Consider the following 25,467-nt stretch of genomic DNA (forward strand, 5'->3'; position numbering starts at 1 on the left):
TGAAGGTGTGGGCGGGGTTGGTGCCTTCTGAGGCTGTGAGGGAGAACCTGTTCCAGGCCTCTCTCCTGGCTTCTGGTGGTTGGCTGCCCATCTTGGGTGTTCCTCAGCTTGCGGCTCCATCACTCCAGTCTCTGCCTCTGCCATCACCTGGTGTTCTCCCTGTGTGTCTCCATTGTCGTGTGTCTCCATTGTCACCTCTCTGTCTTTTTAGAAGGACAACAGTCATATTGGATTGGGGGCCTATCCTACTCGTACAACTTCATTTTAACTTAATTACATCTGCAAGGATGCTGTTTCCAAATAAGGCCACATCCTGGCGTACTGGAGGTTGGGACTTCAATATATCTCTTCTAGGGGAATGCAATTCAGCCCATGACTTAGAGGATAGGATTTTGTCTTTTGTTATTATCGTTATTACTGTTTGCATCATTTTTGTATTGCCAACTACCAGCACTATGCACGAGGCAGACTGTCACTAAACGCTGGCTGTACAGCAGTTTCTTCAAGCAGTTCAGGCTCAGTCCTCTGCTGGCGGCTTCCTTGTCTCTGTCTAACGCATCCTCAGCCAGAGCAAGTTTCTCCTCTTCTCTCTACCACCACTTCCACCCTAATGACCTCCCGCTCCCCTTGCCACTCTCCGCCATGTCTCCACCATCTCTTCAGCTTCTGCCCACCCACATACGGTGAGGGGGGATGACACAGATGGAAGCAACAGCAGCCTGACCTCACACACTTGCAGGGCACCTATAAGATGAGACTGGCTCTGAGAACCTCCCAGGAAAGTATCTTGCGGTTGCCTAGCCACTCTCACACACCACCCAACCTGCCTCATGCACGCTGGCCGTCCTGGCTACCTGCACATGTTGGCCAGTGGCTGTCCCATGTACAGGAATAACTTGCTTTGCAATCCCTGGCCTTCCTTGGGGTGGCACGCCAATCTTCCTCTATTTCTTTTTCTTTTCCTAATGGTATCCTATTTTAAATGCATAAGGGGAATTTTACTAATTAAAGAAAGCCTGTTGGTCTATCCTGTTGTCAACAGGATAAAGTAATCACTCAGTACTGTATTTTTGGCAAATCCAGATTTTTACATGTGATATAGGTTGGCTTAAAGTGGGAGTGCAACTCGGCATGGCCTTGCAGCTTAAAGACTTGGGTGTGACCATCAGTGAGGGACGAAGTGATGACAGACATATTCGGGCCATTGGTTTCTGACTTCTGTCAGGGCCTGTCTTGCAGGATCTTTCGGTACCTGGGATTCAGTCTCTTCCCTGCCTGGAGGGCGGCCACAGGGGGCCCATGACTCTCTGGATTACTAGGCGGGGTTCCAACGGGCCCCTCCCCAGAGTCTGTGGACTCCCAGGAAGGAGTGCGGCTCTGGATCTGGAAGCCTGTCTGAGCCTCACCCTATATCAGGGCAGCCAACCTCAGGAATTGAATTGACAAGCCCAGAAGAATCTTTATGATTACACCTAGGACCCTGGCTTGGAGGGAAGGAGGAATGGAAAGGGAAGTCCTTTGCCTCCATTTTACAGTTGCCAGATTTAGCAAATAAAAAATACAAGACACCCAGTTAAAGTAGACTCTCAGATAACATCAAATAATTTTTTTTACCTACCTAACCATTTTTAAGTGTATAATTCAGTAGTGTTAAGTATAGTCATATAACAACAAATAAATTTTTTTTTCTTTGAGGAAGATTAGCCCTGAGCTAACTACTGCCAATCCTTCTCTTTTTGCTGAGGAAGCCTGGCCCTGAGCTAACATCCATGTCCATCTTCCACTACTTTATATGTGGGATGCCTACCACAGCATGGCTTTTGCCAAGCAGTGCCATGTCTGCACCCAGGATCCGAACTGGCGAACCCTGGGCTGCCGAGAAGCGGAACGTGTGAATATAACCGCTGCGCCACCGGACCGGCCCCCAAATAATTTTTAATATAAGTATGTCCCAGTCAGTATTTGGGTCATACTTATACTAAAAAATAATTCATTGTTTATCTGAAATTCAAACTTAACTGGACATCTTTCATCTTATCTGGCAACTCTGCCCCATTTTCCCTATTTCATTTATTTATTTGTTTGTTTGTGTTACTGGTTACTTGTCCCTGCAAAGAGAAACAATCCTCAGGGAATTGAGGCTGTCCTGCTCCCCGACCTCCCAGGTAAGAGGCTGGCAGCCTGGGACACCTACACTAAAAGCTTAGACGATGATTTTGAGCAGTCAAGACCCTGAACAATGTCATAAAGCGGGGACAGAGTTCCTTTAGCATTTCCCATCTCTCTGTAGGGTCTATTTGTCACCCTGGTCCTCCGTGCGCAGCCCCCTTCCAGGTCATTAACTCATCCTAGTCAAGCACTAACTAGTAAGGACAAGGGGTTAGCTGTCAATGTTCTTAACAATATGACCTCCTCTTAGCCATACTTATCTTTTTCCCTTCAATGGACACAACTGATCAAGAAGGAAGGGTGGTGACCAGAGTGACAGCTGTTTCTTATGTGGGGTGGGCCTGTGCAGCCCCAGGGCCATGGGTCCCAAGATACCCATGACGGCTCACCTCTGCTAAGACCCCTCTCCTTGCAGATCTTCTGAGAGAAGGAGTTACTTGCAATAAACTCTTCAAGGACTCCTTGTTTAAAGGCAAATTCAAATCCTCCTTAGTATTCTATTTTTATAGTACTAAGACTCACAGAGTGGAGATAAGAAAAGAAAACCCCAAATGAGAAATCTTTAGAGAATAGCTCCAGGCTCACTTGGTGCAAACCACTTGTCCAGGTGTGTGGAGACAGAGACAGAAAGAGCTTTCTCTTCCTTGCTGTACCAGGAGTCCTGGTTAGCTTTAGAAATACCTGCTCAGCTTGTGTGGTTCTAGTGTCCTCAGAGACACAAGTGTGATGGACAATGTTTTAGGTGCCATTAAAATACACACAGTGACCCACATACACAACCAAGTTTTAGCTTTAGAGACTTTTCTTGCAATTGATTATAGTAATACCAAAGTAAACCTTCAAATATCTCCATAGGTTTCCATTTGCAGTTCATTCTAAAACAAACTGATCAAACTGGCCACATGCCAGACCATGTGATAGAAGCTGGGGTATGAAGACAACCAAGATGTGCATCCTCATGGAGATGCTTACGGTCAAATGGCAAATACTGACAAAGCCCCTCACCACTAATCACACCACAGAGCAGTTTGTGCTGGGATAGAGGTGGGCACAGGGTGCGTAGGAACACAGAGGACAGCAATCACCCAACCAGGGCATGGGAGGATTGGGAGAGGTGGGCAAAGAAGGCTTCCTGATGGAGAGGATTCCTGGCAAAGTCTGAGAGAGCAAGTGGAAAGTTAAACAGGGGCATCCCTTCTTTGGCAGAGTGGGCTCTACAACTGAAGCCAACCCGAATGAGGTCTAACACCGGGCAGTAGAGACTTGGCCTGCCACTGTCTCTGGCTCAGCTCTATCGACCCCACTATTTCCGCCCCAGAGTTTCTTTGGAGTCTCCTTTAAGTGAGCCCTACCAGCCATGAGTAGACAGAGAAGTGGAATCCTCTTTCTTGAGCTTTCTATTTATTCATTTTAGCCAAGCAGTTAATTAATTTTGGGAGATTCCCAGAGTGATTCTAGCACTTCCATCCAAACCTCAATTAATGAAAAGCTCCGCTGAGGTTGTTCTCCAGAGCATTCAGATTTGTTCTTTCTTGTTTTAATACTGAATAGGCTGCCTTTGAGGTCAGAGGCTTAGGGGGACTTCACGGCTGTTTGCTGGTTTCCATTTTCTGCACCTCAGCTGTAACTAAGGATTTTGACTACCAACTGGGCTTTTAACACTATTTCTCCTCAAGGGTCTGGTCATAAAGGCTGTTTCTAGCTCAAAGAGGCCTTGACCCACCCCTTCTCCTGTAGCTGTTTCCTTCAACAGCCATATCAACATTCATTCTGTTTGCCCACTGAATTCACACTTGGGGGACCTACCAGTCAACTAAAATATGGTAGTCCCCCCTTATCCATGAGGGATACGTTACAAGACCACCAGTGGTTGCCTGAAACTGTGGCTAGTACCAAAACCTATCTATACTATGTTTTTTCCTATACACACATTCCTATGATAAAGTTTAATTTATAAATTAGGCACAGAAAGAGATTAACAACAATAACTAATAATAAAATAGAACAATGATAACAATATACTGTAATAAAAGTCACTGTAGATCTTAGCAACCTTGGCATACAATTTTCTTTCTTTCCTTATTAAATTGAGAACTTTCATCTTTTCACTTAAAGGAAACACTTTAGGGCTGCTCTTTGGCATATCCAAATTGCCAGCATCACTACTCTTATACTTTGGGGCCATTATTAAATAAAATAAGGGTTACTTGAACTCAAGCTTTGTGATACCACTATAGGCGACTGGATAACCCAGACAGCTATTAAGTGACTAACTGGCAGGTAGTGTATACAGTGTGGATGCGCTGGACAAAGGAATGTTTCACATCTCAAGTGGGATGGGGCAGAACAGCGCAAGATTTCATCAAGCTACTCAGAACAGTGCGCAGTTTAAAATTTTTGAATTATTTCTGGAATTTTCCATTTAACATTTTCAGACTGTGATTGACTGTGGGTAACTGAAACCGCAGAAAATGAAATCATGGATTAGCGGGGACTACTGTATCTGAAATTAAGTCAACGGTAAGATTCTTGGGGGATATCTAATAAAACCTCACAAACAAACCCACCAAGGATCCATGTCAAGGACAAGACATGAACCCAGGGGCACCTCAGTCCAAGGGAGAGCAGATGGGGGCAGTTACTACATGTGGGCCCTGAGGATCCCTTTGGGATGAGGGGACTCTGCAGGCATTATACTGCCCCAAACCACACAACTTATATTTAGTTGGAGAGTATTTGCTTGAAGGATATGACAACTAGACACATCAAAACTTAAGGAGAATGACTAGGAATAGCTTGAAATGGGCAAAGGATATCTTTGGACTGAGTATATCTGATGAGGCATGTGGCGTTACAATATCAGTAGCCCTCAGAAGTTCAAGTGTAAAAGGTTCTGCAATTGTCTTCTTCAGTTAATCAATCAACATACTCATACCCTGTCCCCTTCTCTCTCCCTTCTTAATCTTTTCCCTCTTCTTCCCCTCTTTCCTTACTTCCTTCTATCGCTTACCACGGTTTCCCCTCTCTCCCCACCCCTACTCCTACTCGTTATGGAAATGGGTCACATTTTAATGTGGCACCTGCTTGGCTTAGATTTGATTGACTCTGACTTTACCACATCAATCACATCCTTGTCTACTTCACCAAGAAGACAAAACCCAGACTCAGAACCATAACACTCAGGTTAATGAGGCCAAGTCTAAACCAAGAGGCTCAAGGAGATCTTAGGAAAGAGAGTTTTGTAAAGGCCACCTGTGCTGGAAGAACTTATCCAATAAAAAAGAAACGCTACTTTTGAATGGAGGAAGCAAACAAAATTTTAGATGACTAGAAGGATAGGGATCCCTCCAGATGGAGAGGTGAATTATTGGTGCTAGTATGTGGTTTCTCCTGTTCTGAAAAACAAACCTTCACACAATTCAATGGTCCTTTAAGTGATCTTCCTAGTTCTTCCCTTCCACCACTATCACATTTTCCAACGAGGAGGTGTAAATTCCACTGCTTCTATTTCCCTACCGCCATTCTCTCTTCCTCCTGAAACCTGAGGAAACAGCACCCTCAGGGGTCACTCATTTCTGAATCCTATGTTCACATGTAGTCTTCCTTTCTTTTTCTTTTTTGCTTTCCTTGATAGCAACCAATGATCATCAACTTCTCTTTGAAGCTGTTTCCTTTCTTGGCTTCTGTGTCAAAACCATTCTCTGGTTCTGCTGCTACCCCTCTGGTGTTCCATTGCCACACACACACACACACACTTTTGGTGTACTTGTTTAAGAGACAAATGTCGACTCACTTCACATGTAGACAAATTCTGAACTATTACCAGCTTAAATACATACCTAATGCATTGAAGCTTTCAGAAATAAAATGAGATCTCAAAGCCAAAACAGTAAGTAGGAGTTGAAGCATAAATAGCTCATGGGATTTAAGCCTTAACTGCTGGAAGCTGAGGTTCTAACTCTTGCACGGGGGGAGTCCAAGCCATATGCCCAATGTGCAAGGGGAATTGGAACTGAGCTACAAGAATAAAATTGAGATTCAACAATGGTTACCCATCAGGAAAGAGACTAGAAAAAGTCCACCCATTAGGACAGTGTCAAGAAAACTTGTTTCCCACCTGGACCTTGGGTAGAAAAGTAATCTTTCAAAAAAGTTAGAATCCAGATTGGTGCCAAACAGGTTGTGATGTAGGGAGCCCAAATCAAGAGATTAACATTAAAAATTGCTCCAGAATCCATTAATCACATAGGATTGTAGGAGAGGCAAGGGAGAATCCAGCTTCTAAAAATGCTTCTGCAACCCAGAGCCTCTGGAACTCCTACAAAAACAATATTCCTGAAGATTACTTCATAGTCAATAGTTAGAAATCACACAAGGAAACAAATCACCACTGGAAGAGTCAAGAATTATAAATAATAGAAAAAAATATGAAAAAGTCTTTAGAATAATTATATCTAAAATATTAAAAGAATATTGAATGTCATAAGGCAAGAGTATAAAAAGTAGTGACGTGTTCCTAAAAAAATAATTTTTTGAAAACCATAGTTATTGATATATAAACATCAATAGACAGGTGGAACCAGGGACAGGATACAGTCAAAGAGAGAATTAATTGCTTCAAAGATAAATCTGAAGATATCACCTTGAATATAGCACAGAGATGAAGAGATAAAAAAATATGAAAGAAAATTTAAGAGACCAAGAGTCTATAATGAAAAGTTTAACATGTTTCAAAAGGAGGAGTGAAAGAGAGAGAATCTTCAAATGGCTGAGACTATTCTAGAATTCAAGAATGACAGGTATTTTTAAATTGAAACAATAGCTGTATTATGAGTTGGATAAATGAAAACAAATCCCCCATGTAGACATGTAATACTGAAACTTCAGAAAAAACACAAAGAAAAATTATAAAAGCTTCTAAAGAGTTAAAGAAGAATATTTTTTAAAAAAATAAAATTAGAATGACATTTGACTTTATCAGTGATGACAGATTCCACAAAATATGAAATTTTGTCTTCAAAAAACAGAGGGAGGACTTGGGACTAACATGGCAGAGTAGCAAGATCCTGGGCTGGCCACCTCCCATGGACACACCAAAACTATAACTACAGATAAAGCAACGCTCTCTGATAATGACCTGAAGACTAGCAGGAAAGATTTCCCACAAGTAAGGATATAAAGGAAAAGCCAAATTGAGATGGGTAGGAGGAGTGGAGATGTGGTCTGGTTGGGACTCACACACCTAACACAGGGACCCACAGGTGTGAGGGATATCGCAAGCCATAAAGATCCTCCCTGAGGAGGGAGGAGTTCAAACCCTATATCCCACTCCCCAGCCTGGGGGACCTGCACTGGGAAGATGAGCCCCCATAACATCTGACTTTGAAAACCAGTGGGGCTTATGTCTCAGAGAGCCAGAAGGCTGTAGGAAACCAAGATTCTGATCTTAAAGGGCACACACACTCACTTCAAGTGCCAGCACAGAGGCAGTAGTTTGAAAAGTGTCTGAGCCATACATGAAGGAGATTCATTGACTAATTTTGGGGTATGTGCCAGAAGGAACTTTCTCCGGGGACAGAGGTTCTAAAGAGTGCCATTTTTTTTGCTCACTTTCTACCTAGCTGGTCCAGTGCTGGCAGGTGCCATTTCTAACTCTCCTCATCTACCTTATTGGCCTCACCACTGCATTCCTGCGTGCATCTGCTTCAGCCGGTGCTCCTCCAAAGCAGTCTCCTACCCCACAACACCTGGCAGGCAGCCTCAGCCAGTACTGGAATCCCTCCAAAGCGGCTCTTGCCCAGGGGAGGTCCAGCCTCACAAACCAGAGCACCTGCAACAGTCATGGCTGGGTCTTGCACCTAGCCACAGTGGAGGTCTGCCGCACCCATCAGCATGCCTACAGCTGTCATGACAAGGCCTTGCAGCCAGCTGTGTCATGGGCCAGGCTTGTACACAAGCACACCTGCAGCAAACACAGCCCAGCCACAACAGGAGGGTGCATTTAGCCCACACAAGGGACACCCCTGGATCACCTGGCTCTGATGACCAGGGGCGACCACACTGTGGGCTCCACAGAACAACTTCGTACATAAGGGCAATCCTTCAAGAGCAAGAGACACAGCTGATCTACCTAAAACATAGAAACAAACACAGAGAGTTAGGCAAAATGAGGAGACAAAGGAATATGTTTCAAGTGAAAGAACAAGATAAAACCTCAGAAAAAGAACTAAATGAAATGGAGATAACCAATCTACCAGATAAAGAGTTCAAAGTAATTGGCATAAAGATGCTCACTGAACTCAAGAGAAGAATGAAGGAACACAGTGAGAACTTCAGCAAAGAGATAGAAAACATAAAAAAGTACCAATCAGAGCTGAAGAATACAATAACTGAAATGAAAAATACACTGGAGGAAATCAACAGCAGATTAGATGATGCAGAAGAATGAATTAGCAATCTGGAAGATAAGGAAGTGGAAATCACCCAACTGGAACAACAAAAAGAAAAAAGAATTTAAAGAAATGAAGATAGTTTAACAGGCCTCTGGGAAAACATCAAACATACTCACATTCACATTTTAGGAGTCCCAGATGGAGAAGAGAGAGTGAAAGGGAGAGAAAACCTATTTGAAAAAAACAATGGCTGAAAACTTCCCTAACCTGGCAAAGGAAACACATATTCAAGTCTAGCAAGCACAGAGAGTTCCAAACAAGATGAATCCAAAGAGACTAACACTAAGACACATTACCATTAAAATGTCAAAAGTTAAAGATAAAGAGAGAATCTTTCATATCTATGCTCATCAGTGATATTGGCCTGTAATTTTCTTTTTGTCTGTTGTCCTTGTCTGGACATACATTTATGATAAAAACTCTGAATAAAATGAATATAGAAGGAAACTACTTCAGGATAGTAAAGGTATATATGACAAACCCACAGCTAACATCATACTCAATGGTGAAAAACTGAAAGCTATTATCTAGGAACATGAACAGATAAGGGTGCCCACTTTTACTACTATTATCTAACATAGTATTGGAAGTCCTAGCCAGAGCAATCAGTCAAGAAAAAGAAATAAAAGGGATCAAAATTGTAAAGGAGGAAGAAAAGCTGGTCATATTTGCAGATGATGTGATTTTATATATAGAAAACCCTAAAGAATCTACCTAAAAACTATTGGAAATAATAAACAAATACAATAATGTTGCAGGGTACAAAATCAACATGCAAAAATCATTTGCATTTCTATACACTAACAACCAAATAGCAGAAAGAGAAATCAAGAACACAATCCCATTTACAATAGCAAAAAAAACCCAATAAAATATCTAGAAATAAATTTAACCAAAGAGGTGAAAGATCTCTATACTGAAAACTATAAAACATTGTTGAAAGAAATTGAAGAAGACACAAAGAAATGGAAAGATATTCCATGCTCATGGATTGGAAGAATTAACATAGTTAAAATGTCCATACTCTTAAAGCACTCTGCAGACTCAATGCAATCTCTATCAGTTCCAAAGACATTTTCAACAGAAATAGAACAAAGAATGCTAAAATTTATATAGAACAACAAAAGACTCCAAATAGCCAAAGCAATCCTGAAAAAAAGAGCAAAGCTGGAGGTATCATACTCCTTGATTTAAAAACATACTACAAAGTTATAGTAATCAAAACAGCACAGTACTGGCCCAAAAACAGACACACAAATCAATGGACCAGAATCAAGAGCCCAGAAGTAAACCCACATATCAATGGGCAGCTAATTTTTGACAAAGGAGTCAAGTGGAGAAAAGAAAGTCTCTTCAATAAATGATACTGGAAAAACTGGACAGCCACATGCAAAAGAGTAAAAGTAGACCATTATCTTACACCATATGTAAACATTAACTCAAAATGGGTTAAAGATTTGAATGTAAGACCTGAAACCATAAAACTCCTAGAAGAAAACATAAGTAGTATGCTCTTCAACATTGGTTTTAGCAATATCTTTTTGAATACTGTATCTCCCCAGGCAAGGGAAACAAAAGAAAAAATAAATAAATAGGGCTACATCAAATTAAAAAGCTTCTGCATGGAAAAGAAAACCATCAACAAAATGAAAAGACAACCTAACAATTGGGAAAAGATATTTGAAAATCACATATCTGATAAGGGGTTAATATCCAAAATATATAAAGAACTCATACAACTCAACAACAAAAAACCAAACAGCCCCATTAAAAAATGGACAAAGTATCTGAACAGATATTTTTCCAAAGAAGATATACAGATGGCCAACAGGCACATGAAAAGATGCACAACATCGCTAAGTATTAGGGAATGCAAATCAAAACTACAATGAGATATCACCTCACATCCAACAAAATGGCTAAAAATAACAAGACAAGAAATAACAAAATTTGGAGAGGATGTAGAGAAAAGAGAACCCTCATACACTGCTGGTGGGAATGTAAACTGGTGCAGCTGCTATGCAAAACAGTATAGAGAGTCCTCAAAAAACTAAGAATAGAACTATCATATAATCTAGCTGTACTACTTTGGTGTTTATCCAAAGAACATGAAAACGCTAATTTGAAAAGCTATTTTCACCCCTATATTCACTGCAGCATTACTGAAAATAGCCAAGACTTGGAAACAACCTAAGTGCTCATCTGTGGACAAATGGATAAAGAAGATGTGGTATATATGTACAATGGAATACTACTCAGCCATAAAAAAAGATGAAATCAGGCCATTTGTGACAACATGGATGAACCTTGAGGGTATTATGCTAAGTGAAATAAGTCAGATGGAGAAAGCTAAATACCGTATGATTTCACTCAAAATTGGAAGATAAAAATAACAACAACAACAAACAAACATATAGATATAGAGATTAGATTGGTGCTTACCAGAAGGCAAGAGGGGAGAGGGGAGGGTGAAAAGAGTAAAAGGGCACATTAGTGACTGATGGTAATTAGTCCTTGGGTAGTGAATACAATGTAGTCTCACAGAAATAGAAATATAATGATGTACACCTGAAATTTATATAATGTTATACACCAATGTTACCTCCATAAAAAATAAACATTAGAAAAAAGGAGAGAGAATCTTAAAAGCAGCAAGAGCAAAACAACTAGTTACATATAAGGGAACCCCTATAAGGCTATCAGCTGACTTTTCAGCAGAAACTTTACAGGCCAGAAGGGGGTGGCACAACATATTCAAAGTGCTGAAGGGAAAAGTCTTACAACCAAGAATATTCTATTGAAGGAGAGATAAAGAGTTTCCCAGACAAGCAAAAGCTAGAGGAGTTCACCACCACTAAACCGGCTTTATAAGAAATGTTAAAGGGACTGCCTTAAATGGGAAAAGACCGTAACTAGAAATATAAAAATTGTGAAAGAAAAAAATCTCACTGATAAAGGCAAATATATTGTAAAGTTAGTGGATCAACTCCCTATTTAGCTAGTATGAAGGTTAAAAGACAAAAGTAGTAAAATTATTCATATCTACAATAAGTAGTTAAGGGATACACAAAACAAAAAGATGTGAAGTATGACACCAAAAACATAAAAAGTGGAGGGGTGGATAAAAATCCAGTGCTTTTAGAATGTGCTCAAACTTAAGTGACCATCAACTTAACAAAGACTGCTATAGACATAAGTTGTTATATAAGAACCTCATGGTAACCGTAAACCAAAAACCAATAATAGATAGAAAAAACAAACAGAAAGGAATACAAACATATCGCTAAAAAAAGTCATCCAATCACAAGGGAAGAAAGCAGGAGAAGAAGAAAGAAACAGAGAAAAACTACAAAAACAATCAGAAAATAATTAATAAAATGGCAGTAAGTACATACCTATCAATAATCACTTTAAATGTGAATGGTCTAAACGCTCCAATCAAAAGACATAGGGTGGCTGAATGGATAAAAAAACAAGACTCATATACATGCTGCCTACAAGAGACTCACTTCAGATCTAAAGATACACACAGACTGAAAGGGAGGGGATGAAAAAAGATATTCCATGCAAATGGAAACGAAAAGAACACTGGGTTAGCAATACTTATAGCAGACAAAATACACTTTACAACAAAGACAGTAACAAGAGACAAAGAAGAGCATTACATAATGATAAAGGGATCAACCCAACAAGAGGATATAACACTTGTAAATATATTTGCAGCCAATATAGGAATGTCTAAATACATAAAGACATAAAAGGAGAAATTGACAGTAATATGATAATAGTAGGGGACTTTAGCACCCCATTTACATCATTAAATAGATCATCCAGACAGGAAATCAATAGGGAAGCATTGGCCTTAAAGGACATATTAGACCAGATGGACTTAATAGATATATACAGAACAGCATTCCATCCCCAACAGCAGAATACACATTCTTTTCAAGTGGACACGGAACATTTTCCAGGATAGATCACATTAGGCCACAAAGCATGTCTCAACAAATTTAAAAAGACTGAAATCATATCAAGCATCTTTTCCAACCACAGTGGTATGAGACTAGAAATCAACTACAAGAAGAAAACTGGAAAAAACACAAACACATGGAGACTAAAAGATATGCTACTCAATAAGCAACAGGTTATTGAATAAGTCAAAGAGGAACTAAAAAAATACTTTGAGAAAAATGATGATGGAAACTCAATGTTCCAAAATCTATGGAATGTGACAAAAGCACTTCTAAAAGGGAAGCTTATAGTGGTACAAGCTTACCTCAAGAAACAAGAAAAATCTTAAATAAACAATCTAACTTTATACCTAAAGGAACTAGAGAAAGAAGAACAAACAAAACCCAACGTCAGTAGAAGGAAGGAAACAACAAAGATCAGAGTGGAAATAAATGAAATAGAGACCAAAAAAACATAGAAAAGATTGATGAAACTAAGAGCTGGTTCTTTGAAAAGATGAACAAAATTAATAAACATTTTGCCAGACTCAAGAAAAAAAAAAAGAGAGAAGACCTAAAAAATAAAGTCAGAAATGAAAGAGGAGAAGTTACAACCCACACCACATAAATACAAAGGATCATAAGAGATTACTACAAACAATTATATGCCAACAAATTGGACAATCTAGAAGAAATGGATAAATTCCTAGAAACATACACTCTTCTAAGACTGAATCAGGAAGAAATAGAAAAACTGAACAGACCTATCACTAGTGATGAAATTGAAACAGTAATCAAAAAACTCCTAACAAACAAAAGTCCAAGACCAGATGGCTTGACAGGTGACGTCTACAAAACATTTAAAGAAGAATTAATACCTATCCTCCTCAAACTCTTCCAAAAATTTGAAGAGGAAGGGATGCTTCCAAACTCATTCTATAAGGCCAGCATTACCCTGATACCAAAACCAGATAAAGACACTACAATAAAAGATAATTACAGGCTAATATCCCTGATGAACATAAATGCAAAAATTCTCAGCAAAATATTAGCAAACCAAATTCAGCAATGCATTAAAAGGATCATACACCATGATCAAATGGGATTTATCTCAGGGATGCAGGGATGGTTCAGTATTGACAAATCAATCAATGTGATACACCAAGTTAAAGAATAAAAGTTAACAAAATGAAGAATAAAAATCATATGATCATCTCAGTAGATGCATAAAAAGCTTTCGACAGACTTTAACATCCATTTACGATAAAAACTCTCAGCAGAGTGGGTATGGAAGGAACATACCTCCATACACTAAAGCTAATATATGACAAACTCACTGCTAACATCATACTCATTGGTGGAAAGCTGAAAGCATTTCCTCTAAGATCAAGAACAAGACAAAGATGCTCACTCTCATCACTTTAATTCAACATAGTATTAGAAATCCTAGCCACAGCAATCAGACAAGAAAAAGAAATAAAAGGCATCCAAATTGGAAAGGAAGAAGTAAAACTGTCACTGTTTGCAGATAACGTGATACTATATACAGAAAACTCTAAAGGCCCCACCAAAAAACTATTAAAAAACTACTAATAAATGAATTCAATAAAGTTGCAGGATACGAAATTAATATAGAGAAGTCTCTTTCATTTCTATACACTAAGAACAAACTATCAGAAAAAGAAATTAAGAAAACAATCCCATTTACAATTGCATCAAAAAGAATAAAATATCTAGGAATAAATCTAACTGAAGAGGTGACAGACCTGTATTTTGAAAACTGTAAGACATTGGTAAAAGAAACTGAAGAAGACACAAATAAATGGAAATATGTATTGTGTTCATGGATTGGAAAAATTAATATTGTTAAAATGTTCATACTATCCAAAGCAATCTCCAGATTCAATGTAATCCCTATCAAAATAACAATGGCATTTTTCATAGACCTACAACAAGAAATCCTAATATTTGTATAGAACCATAAAAGATCCCAAATAACCAAAGCAATGGACATTAAAATTGCCTACACTCTCATAATCCAGACATTTCCACTCAATATTTTAGTGCATATACTTCTTGATTTTACTTATGTCTATTTTAACATGGTTGAAATCATTCTGTTGTTTGATATGTTGTTACCTTCTCTTTCCTCTTTAAAATGATTGATGGCTGCTATCGCTACCGTAGAAGTGACCCAGAGGGAACAAGGGAGGGAGGTATCATTTTCTACTTTATAGTAAGGACTAAGGATGTCCTACCAGGAGATAATCCTTTGCGTATATTCTGAACATCTTTATTGTTGTAAACAACAATCACAAGCATTACTGTTCACAGTTTATAGTCATCGCCCTGTGACTGCCCTCAAGTAGCTTACCATCTAGTTAGGATAACACAGTGTCTCTTTTTGGCCCCCCAGCCTTCAGCCATCCCTCCTCCCCTTCATAATGGTTCCTTGCTCGCCCTTTTGGTGAGTTCTCATTCTGTATAGTTTGGGTGAGAAATAATTCTTGCCTCTTCCCACCCCAACCTACAATAAGGTAGCCAGATCCTTACATAATTTAGACCTGGCTCAGAAGACACTTTTCTGGAACTTTCATTCTTGAGCAAGTAGCCAAGGACAGAGGTACCGTTGGTGGTCATTCATCCCACACAGCAATACCAGCTTGTGGACCAAACTCCTACTGAGAGACCATTGCTGGGCTTCTTGGGATCCAACTTTTCAAGGCAATTGGTTTCTGCCCATTTCAATACCTAGTCTTCCAGGTTCCCAGTGATCCCATGAGCCCCTATATCCTTCTGGTCAAGTATCTTTTTACTTAAGCTAACTTGCAAACAAACACCCAGTCTGAAACACTGCAGGTAAGTAACAAAATGAGATCAGTCCTGAGGGACAAGAAAGCAATACTATCAGTCAGAGTAAGATGGATGGAGAGATGTGGGGAGGCCCGAATGAGTCTGTGGAAGCCTGGGGCGTAACAGGCGCTGAGGAGGTTTGCGGTAGCCAGATCAAAGCCTTAGGCTGCTTTGAACTCTGTTATCAATAGACTGGGAATGAGCTTGCTTTTCAAAAGCTTTTGTATGGCTATTCCTCCCCAACGAGAAAGGAAAAAATTATGACCAGTAAAAAGATAAATTTTATTTAAAATTTTTTTCTACATTGAAAATGATAAAACATTGCTGAGAGAAACTATAGAGCTAAACAGTGGAGACATCTATCAAGTCTCAGTACTGTCATTATGTCAGTTCTATCCCCAAATGATGTATAGCTTTAATGAAATTCCAATTAGATGCCAGTAGGGAATGTGTGGGTATGTGTGTGACAGAGACAGAGAAACAGAGAGACAGAGAGGGAGAATTGGCAAGCTAATTGTAAAATTTGTATGGCAATGGAAAAGATCTAGAATAGCCAGGATAACCTTGAAGGATAACATCAGAAGATTTATACTAGCAGATATTAAGATTTATTATAAAGCTACAGTAGTCAAGCCTGCATGATATTGGCACAAAGACATTCAAATAGATCCATGGAACAGAATTTAGGGCCCAGAAACAGACCCACACATATACATTTACTTTATGACAAAGGCACTCCTGCAACTCAGTGAGGGAAAGAATGGTCCTTTTAATAACCAGTACTGGATCAATTGTGTATCTGTATGGGAAGAATGAACTTTGACCCTACTTAACACAAATTAATTCAAAATGGATTACAGATCTTAACGTGAAAGGTAAAACAACAAAGTTTCTAGAAGAAGACATAGGAGACTATTTTCCTGACTTAGGTGTCATGAAGTCAAAGATTTCCTAAGTAGGCATAAAAGGCACTGACCATTAAAAATAAGGTTGATCCATTGGACTACGTTAAACTTAAGAACCTTGGCTTCATCAAAAGATAACATTGAGTGAAGAGGCAAACCACAGACCAATGGACGCTCACAATACATATATCTGACAAAGTGTTAGTGTCCAGAGTATGTAGAGTGCCTACAAATAAAAAAAAAAAGATAATTCAGCTTTTTAAATGAGCAAAAGACTGAAGCAGGCACTTTGCAAAAGAAGATGTTCAAAGAGCCAGTAAGCACATAACAGTTACTTAACGTCAGTACTGCATCAGGAGATGCTAATTAAAATCACTATGAAATGCTATTATACACCCACCAGAATGACTAAAATGAAAAGGCCAACAAGGCAAAGTATTGATAAAGTTATTGAGCAATTAATACACTCATCCTGAGCTAGTGGGAGTGTAAATTACTACAACCATTTTGGAAAACTGTTGGGCAATCTTTACTATAGCTAAACGAGGCTTACCCTGGGCCCCAGCAATCCTGCTGCTAGGTGTACAGTCAAGAGAAATGAGCTTGCCCACCAAAAGACATGGACAAGAATTTCCACAGCAGATTAATTCAAAGTGGCCAAAAATTGGAAACAACTCAAATGTCCATCAACAGTGGAATGGATAAATTATGGAATATTTATAAAATGGAAAACACACAGTAATACAAAATAAGTATTGTTACACACAGCAAGAAAGAACCTCACAGACATGTGAGACAAGCAAAAGGAGCCACACACTAAAGGGTACACATTGTATGATTCCATTCATATGAATTTCAGGAACAGGCAAAACTGATCCATAGTGACAGAAGTCATTAAAGTCATTTTATCTGTGGTGGCAGTTGGTATTAACAGGGAAGGAGCATTAGGGAGCATCAAAGAGCTTCTGGGATGTTGAAAATATTTTCTATCTTGAACTGGGAGTTGGGATATATGCATATCCTTGTGTGTGTGTTACGCAAAAGTTCCCTGGGTTATACACTGTGTTAAAATGTATACAATGGGCTAAAATCTGTGCTTCTCCCTGTATATATATGATGTTTCAATAAAAAATAAACTCTTTGAGAGAGGAATCTATTGCACCCCAAAGAATAATTGTAGTCCTTCTAGATAAACAGGAAGAAAAAATGGAAAACTTTTCTGGGAAAAATGTGGTGGACCCAGGAACCACAAAAAATTCATTTTTAACTTCATACATGCAACTTGTTGCTGGTAAACTTCCACGCAAGTACAGCCCCAGAATTTGCAGAGAACTTTTATAATCTACCCGTTGGTGGGTACAAAACAGTTCAATAGTGAGAACAAACTTAGTCTCAAGGGAAAATGAATTTCTACAGGGAAAACTTTGTGGGGAAAGAAAGGAAATGGCCAGACTTCAACAGAGTTTTTGAACTGGGGTGGGGGTTACCTGGTCGAGGAGGAGGAAATCTTCCAGGATCCTCCATCCTTTCTAAAATCTGAGCTCCCCGACCCTCCACTGCTGGAGCCTGGAGGCATCAAGGGATGGGCATTCCGAGGGAGTCAGGTGCAAGAGGCCCTCATCTTGCGGTAACAGACTCATTCAAGCTACAGAAAGAAGAGAAACAAATGTTAAGAAAATAAAAGTCAAGGTGTTGAATTCTGTGAATCGTTGGGAGAAACGTTTTATTGCTCTCTGCAGTAAGCAGGTCAGCCAGGATGCCAGGATATGATTATGGAGTATGTGGCAGTAGGGATAAAGTTCCTAACAGGAAAGAGGAAGAAGACCCAGTTTAGAGCCAAGACAGGGCTCTCCTCTGGCCACCTCTGGCTGAAGTCCTCAAAATGTCCTGGTGGAGTGGGATTGGGAATTATTGTCACCCTCATTATCATTGTCATTAATACCTAACTGTGCTAAGTGTTTTACATACACTTCTCATTTAATCCACAGTAGTCCTACGCGTATGAAGTAGAACCATTCTTATCCCTATTTTACATATGAGGAAACTGAGGCTTAAGAAGGTGAAGCAACTTGTTCAAGATCAACCCAGTTCGTTAATACCAGAACAACCCCCTAGTTATACCTGTCTGATCTGTTGCCACACCCGACTTGCAGGAGTTGGTCCAGCCCAGAGAGGGTGTGGATGTTGAGGCTGTGGTCAGGCCAGGATCCTGGTACCAAGGCAGGAAGGTCACAGGGTCTGAGGGTGAGGGCAAGATCACATCTAGTACTTTAGGTGGCAACAGTCCTGGCTATGCAAGGTCTCTTGGCTGGTAGTGGCAGAGTTGCACTAGAGCTTCTCCATTGCAGGGTCGTGGGCTTTGATAAAAGAATGAAAATAAGTGGAGGCTTGGCATTGTAAGAGTGGATTTCAAATTGATTGCGTCTGTAGAGAGTACCCAGAGGGAAGCCTGGGCAAAGGGCACTTGGAGGGATGCAGAAAGAAAGTATCAAGGACCAGGAAGTGACCCTGCTAGGAGGGGAAACTTCCCAACAGATGCCAACTCAATTTAGCAGATCACACTTAAAATATCGAACGGGCCTGATGAGATGATTTTGTGCTTATGATGACAGGAAGAGATGGCTCAGAATCAAAGACTGCAGTTCCAGGAGAAAAGGCATTGTGTCGATGCAAATAATCCATAACCAACCTATAAATCAAAATTGGGGTGAGTTGATTATGAGCCAGAGTGAGGATTATAAGCCAGGAAGGCCTTAGAAGTCGTTCTGGAGAAGCATTGGTTTCAGTACAGTCTTATATCTTTTTAGAACAAAGAAGATACATTAAACACATCCAGGATACATTTTCAAAGAGGTATTCAGTTTCAAATTAGCAAGTCAACATGACTTGGTGCCAGGAAAAGGACTAATCCGGGCATTATCAATAGGGCATTACCAATAGGGTGTAGGAGGGGAAGTATGCATTCTTTTTTTTTTGAGGAAGATTAGCCCTGAGCTAACATCTGCTGCCAATCCTCCTCTTTTTGCTGAGGAAGACTGGTCCTGAGCTAACATCCTTGCCCATCTTCCTCCCCTTTATATGTGGGACGCCTGCCACAGCATGGCTTGCCAAGCGGTGCCATGTCCACGCTTGGATCCGAACCAAGCCGCCAAAGCGGAATATGCGAACTTAACGGCTGCACCACCTGGCCGGCCCTCGGGAAGTATGCATTCTTATCTTAAGAGAATACATTCTTTACTTTAATGGCTAAGCAATGTACAATGTATGCTTGACAGACCGTTTAAGTCAGTCTTTTTTGTTCAAGCTGAATCAGTTTTGAACTCAGATAGTTACCCGATATACCTCAATATGTGAAAATCTCTTGTCAATTGTTATCTAAGAGAAAGGCTGAGGAGGAAGAGGGAAGACAAGACCACGTCCTCAAAATAAATGGACCAATTGCACACCCTCGGCCTCTCTGACTCTGCCTTTAGTCTGGAAATCCAGGGAATCCCTGCCTTGTGGCTCTCTGGAGCAGTCTCCAAACCTTCGCTCCAAACTCTGCATGTGCCAGTGTGGAACACAGCCTGTGGAAGTGACATGGAGAAAACCAAAATATGGATTTATGGTGGTTACCACGTCAACCAAAGTGGTTTTCTTTGAATATTTGCCAGCTGCCTGCATCAATCGCTCAGCTGCCGAATGAATGCAAAGCAGAATTACCTTTGTCTTCCATGTTGGGAATGGAAAACCAGATTCCAATATGAGAATAGTTTATTTTTTTAACATGTGTATCTTGTAGCAAAATTCATTTCTAACCTTGTACTAATTTGAACATAGGTAGAAGTCATGACTGTTACTGATAGAGTTTTTTAAAATTACATTTACTCCGCTAACCATGGCACTTCATAACTACTCTCATCTGAAGGCTCTGCTGGTGGGATTAAAGCCAGCCTGGACCAAAGCGAGTAGATACTGAAAGGTGTCACATTCCTGCCTTCACCCCCGCCCCCGACCTCTCCCTCCCTATCTAAGTCTCACTCTCTCCTCATGGCTCAGTTCCACGCCCACCCCCTCAGTGGTGCCTCCCCAGGATGAAAATTCAATGTAATTGACTCTGCCTTGAAGCCACAGACCCAGAAATGAAGGATGGGAGAGATGGTTGAAAAGAAGGCACCTGATGGATTTGGGGAAAGGTGTACTTTTCCGTTTGAAATTTTATTAAACAAAAAAAAGTTAACTACTATCACTTTGACAGCTTGGTGACATTCTGAGTCTAAGCATAAAAGCAGGCACAGGCTCTACAAATCCCGTAACATTTCTGTTCTAGATGGTCATCCTATTGATGTGGGGTCGGTGAGCCGAGGAGTCGAAAGAGATTTCTTGGACTCCCAAGATCTGGCAGTAGTGCTCTTTTATTTCGAGAATAGTATGGAATAGCATGGGGACAGGACCCATGGGCAGTCAGAGCTGCTGCTGCGTGGGGACAGGACCCAAGGGCAGTCAGAGCTGCTGCTGGCATGGGGAGCTGCTGCTGCCCTTTGCATGGGGACAGGACCCATGGTCAGGCAGAGCTGGTGCCGGTATGTTGCTGCTGCCAACATGGGTGGAAAGTAAGGCTAAATTTAAGGCATAGGTATGTGAGCCATCTCTTTACAAGACAAAGGAAAGAACATGTAAAAAAGTTAAAATGGTATCAGTGCAGGTGGGGTCTGGCCATTGGGTGGTCCCACAACTTTTAGATAAGAATCAAATCGGATTAAGTAAAGGCCAGAAGCCACCACCCTAAATACTATCTTCAGCTAAAGACAGAGGAGGATGTTGGGGGGTCAGTTACTTGAGGTTGCCAGACAGTAACCAACTTAAGTTCTTGCCTTCCCCATTAAGAGTTTCCAGAGATAAGGCCATCCCCCTTTCCTTCACAAATGCAAATGTCTCTCATCAAAGGGCAAACAAATTCCACTCCTCTGGAGCCTGCTTCTCATCTGCAGTTTTAAAATTAACCAGCCTAAAATCCTCATCACTATGATACAGAACTTTCAAAGTCCTCCTAAAATGTGTGGATCCCTAAAAATATATTTGCTGATTTCTAGGGATCTGTGGCCTACAATTGGAAAAAAACTGCCCTGGATCACATTTTTCAAATCCCATTGGGATTAGGGATTACAGTAGAACTCAATAGTGTTTTAGGTGCCATTAGGTTTACATAAACAGTGTGAGTGGTGCCCCAGGAGCTCTGCGGTGCGGGGTCTCTGGATCTCCCCCATAACCCTGCTCCATGAGCTCCTTGGCAGAGTCGGATGTCTTCCTGTGGCGATGCTTCCATCACACAGGCACTTTCTTTATGTTTTCCTCTTTCTACAATTTCCACAGTGGTCAGATTGAAACAAAACTTCCATCTAATTTCACACAAGGAAGTAAAAACAAGCCAAGGCCACATCATTCTGATAAGAGCTAAGTTTGTCTCCCCTTCAAGCTTGAGACTCTTACTTGTGGTAACAAAAGCAATTTTATTTCCTCCAAGAAATTACATTTCTCAATTTCTTGCCTCTCTAGGAAAAAACCAACCAAAGGAAAAGGCACTTCTTCCTGCATTTATGGCAGGGTTTTTGTGTCCAGTTTTAGCATATTTAGCATCCAGATTTAACTGCCCTCCCAGCAGAAGGCTCATGAATCAAAGGCCAGGGGAGAGATAAGAGAGAACCAGCCCTCCCCCCGACACGGCCGAGAGTAAACACTTCCAGGAATTCACCCACCTGCCAAGCAGTACACTCTGTCGTTGGAGAGCGGAGACGAGGACCGTCCTGAGAACGTGTTTGCTGGTGAACACAACGGTGACTCCATGAAAGCCTTGGTCAGACCCTGTAACCATGGCTGCCTATGCCATTAGTGCCAATACAACCATCTTTACTCTTCTGTGCACCTGCACGTGCATGTGTGCACATGTGCACGCACACACAATCACACACCCACTTTCTAAGTCAGGTTTCACAAGATGAGATAAGACATCCTCTTTTCTAGGTCTTTCTTCAGTGACCTAGTTGATTGAGGTACTTGAGGGAATCATTACAGTGAACTAAATAGTGTTTTGGGTGCTGTTAACTAAGTCTGTGATCCTCTGTAATGTAATGAGACTGATGAGGATTTTAGGCTGGTTACTTTTAAAACTGCAGATGAGAAGCATGCTCCAAGGAGCAGAGTTTGCTTGCCCTTTGTTGGGAGGCATTTACATTTGTGGGGGAAACCCCCATCTGTGGGGATGCCTCCCTCTCTGTGCCAGGAAGAAGGGAGATGACCTTGTCTCTAGAAACTCTTAATCAATGCCAAAGGCAAGGACTTAAGTTGGTTACTGTCTGGCAACCTCAAGTAACTGATTTAGGATGGTGGCTTCTGGCTTTACTTAATCCGATTTGATTCTTATCTAAAAGTTGTGGGACCACCCAATGGCCAGACCCCACCTGCACTGATACCATTTTAACTTTTTTACATGTTCTTTCCTTTGTCTTGTAAAGAGATGGCTCACATACCTATGCCTTGAATTTAGCCTTACTCTCCACCCGTGTTTGCAGCAGCAGCAGGGGCAGCAGCAGCTCCTCCTGCCCGTGGGCCCTGTCCCCACGCAGCAGCCTGACTGCCCATGGGTCCTGTCCCCACGCTATTCCACACTATTCTCTAAATAAAAGAGCACTACTGCCAGATCTTGAGAGTCCAAGAAATCTTTCTTTCGACTCCTCGGCTCACCGACCCCGCATCAAGACTATGGTAGGCTCTCCACAAGAAGTGTTCTAGAAACATCAAAAAAACTAACAACCCAGTTAAAAAATGGGCAAAAGATCTGAACAGACATTTCTCCAAAAAGATATACAGATGGCCAACAGGCACAGGAAAAGGTGTTCAACATCATTAGCTATCAGGGAAATGCAAATCAAATCTACAATGAGCTATCGCCTCACTCAGGTCAGAATGGCTATAATTAACAAGACAGGAAACAAGTGTTGGAGACGATGTGGCGAGAAGGGAACCCTCATACACTGCTGGTGAGAGTGCAAACTGGTGTAGCCACTATGGAAACAGCATGGACATTCCTCAAAAAATTAAGAACAGAACTACCACATGACCCAGCTATCCCACTGATGAGGATTATTTTAGGTTGGTTAATTTTAAAACTGCAGAAGAGAGGCAGGCTCTGAGGACTGGAATTTGCTTGCCCTTTGAGAGACATTTGCATTTGTGAAAGGAGGGAGATGACCTTGTCTCTAGAAACTCTTAATGGGGAAGGCAAGAACTTAAGTTGGTTACTGTCTGGCAATCTCATGTAACTGATTTAGGGTGGTGGCTTCTGACCATTACTTAATCCGATTTGATTCTTATCTAAAAGTCATGGGATCACCCAATAACCAGACCCCACCTGCACTGATACCATTTTAACTTTTTTTCCTATTTTTTCCTTTGTCTTGTAAAGAGATAACTCACATACCTCTGCCTTAACATTAGCCCTACCCTCAGCTCATTTTTGCAGCAGCAGCTCTGACTGCCCATGGGTCCTGTCGCCATGCTATTCCACACTGTTCTCGAAATAAAAGAGCACTATTGCCAGATCTTGAGAGTCCAAGAAATCTTTCTTTCAACTCCTTGGCTCACCGACCCCGCATCACCACCACTGGGTATTTATCTAAAGAATATGAAAACACGAATGCGTAAAGATACACGCACCCCTATGTTCATGGCAGCATTATTAACAATAGCCAAAACTTGGAAGCAACCTAGGTGCCCATCAAGGGATGAATGGGTAAAGAAGATGTGGTATATATACACGATGGAATACTACTCAGCCATAAGAGACTATGAAAGCTGGGCATTTGTGATAACATGGATGGACCTTGAGGGTATTATGCTAAGTGAAATGAGTCAGAGGAAGAAAGTCAAATACTGTATGATCTTCCTCCTAAGTAGAAGACAAAAACAATGACAAACAAACACGTAGAAACAGAGATTGGATTGGTGGTTACCAGAGGGGAAGGGGGGCGGGGAGGAGGGCGAAAGGGGTGATTCGGCACGTGTGTGTGGTGATGGATTGTAATTAGTCTTTGGGTGGTGAACATGACGTAATCTACACAGAAATTGAAATATAATGATGTACGCCTGAATTTGTATAATGTTATAAACCAATGTTACTGCAATGAAAAAAACAAAAACAAACAAACAAACAAACAAAAAAGTTCTACAATAAGTAAGTCTCATGGACAGTAACAGAAATCAAATCAGTGGCAACTTGTGAGACGGGTGGGGATCGATTACAAAGAGGCACAGGGAACTTTCTGGATGGAAATGGTTGTTACCTGGTTGTGTATATGTCAAAATTCACTGAACTAAAATGTGTGCATATATATTGTATTTAAATTATGCTTCAATAAAGTTGATTTCAAAAAAGAAAGCGTTCTGGGCCCTCATCACACTTAATGAGAAACAGCAAGTCACTCCTTGGGACATGCTGGTTCTTCAACATAAATGTACAAACACACCACGACGGTGAGTGGGGGCAGCTGCGTCTGGGGTCATAATCTCAGAGCCAGGGAGATGACAACACAACAAGAAAACTGACTCCTTGCTGGGAAGGGAGAAGTTCCACGCAGGTACCTTCATATATGTTCCAGGGCCAACTTAGGGAAAGAAAGAACCAGATGCATCTCCGCCTTGAAAAATCAGGTAGTGGGAATGTCCAGTTCAAGTTAAAAAGGTGGCAGGACAGAAGCCTCAGGAAGGAAATGGTTGTGTAGGAGAACAGTTTGGTCACTCTGCAATCATTGCAGAAAAAGAGTGCGAGTATTATTATTCCGTCATTATTTTAAATTCTGGTGATAGGAAGTAGAAAAAAATGTCACAATTTGGGAAGTGGTTATGAAAGTAGAGAATCTGGGTTCAAAAAGAAGAAAATCAGTATTTCTACTTTTATATGCCCCCCAATTGAACGTCAATTAGGTGACCAAATGGTCTACACACTAATAAACAGCCTTAGGCTCTATAGTTTTGATTTTTAAAATAGATTTTCAGTCTATAGTAAGTGGCTTTGGAGAGATTGTAAATTCAAGAACAGATTGTGGAATAAGGGCTCACATAATAGTCAATATTTTCAGTGTTTACTTTTCTCATCATAAAACT

At 40.7% G+C, this 25,467-nt stretch overlaps 1 long non-coding RNA gene across 1 annotated transcript in view; it reads right to left on the reverse strand.

Moving 5' to 3' along the window:
* Positions 1-25,467, reverse strand: part of LOC103561700 (uncharacterized) — a 74,697-nt gene that overhangs the window by 31,220 nt on the left and 18,010 nt on the right. The window contains exon 2 of the long non-coding RNA XR_011537106.1: positions 17,817-17,974. This is a non-coding gene — a long non-coding RNA (uncharacterized lncRNA). The remainder of the gene's footprint in view (positions 1-17,816; positions 17,975-25,467) is intronic.

The sequence above is a fragment of the Equus przewalskii genome, chromosome 2, assembly GCF_037783145.1.
Source record: "Equus przewalskii isolate Varuska chromosome 2, EquPr2, whole genome shotgun sequence".
NCBI lineage: Eukaryota > Metazoa > Chordata > Mammalia > Perissodactyla > Equidae > Equus > Equus przewalskii.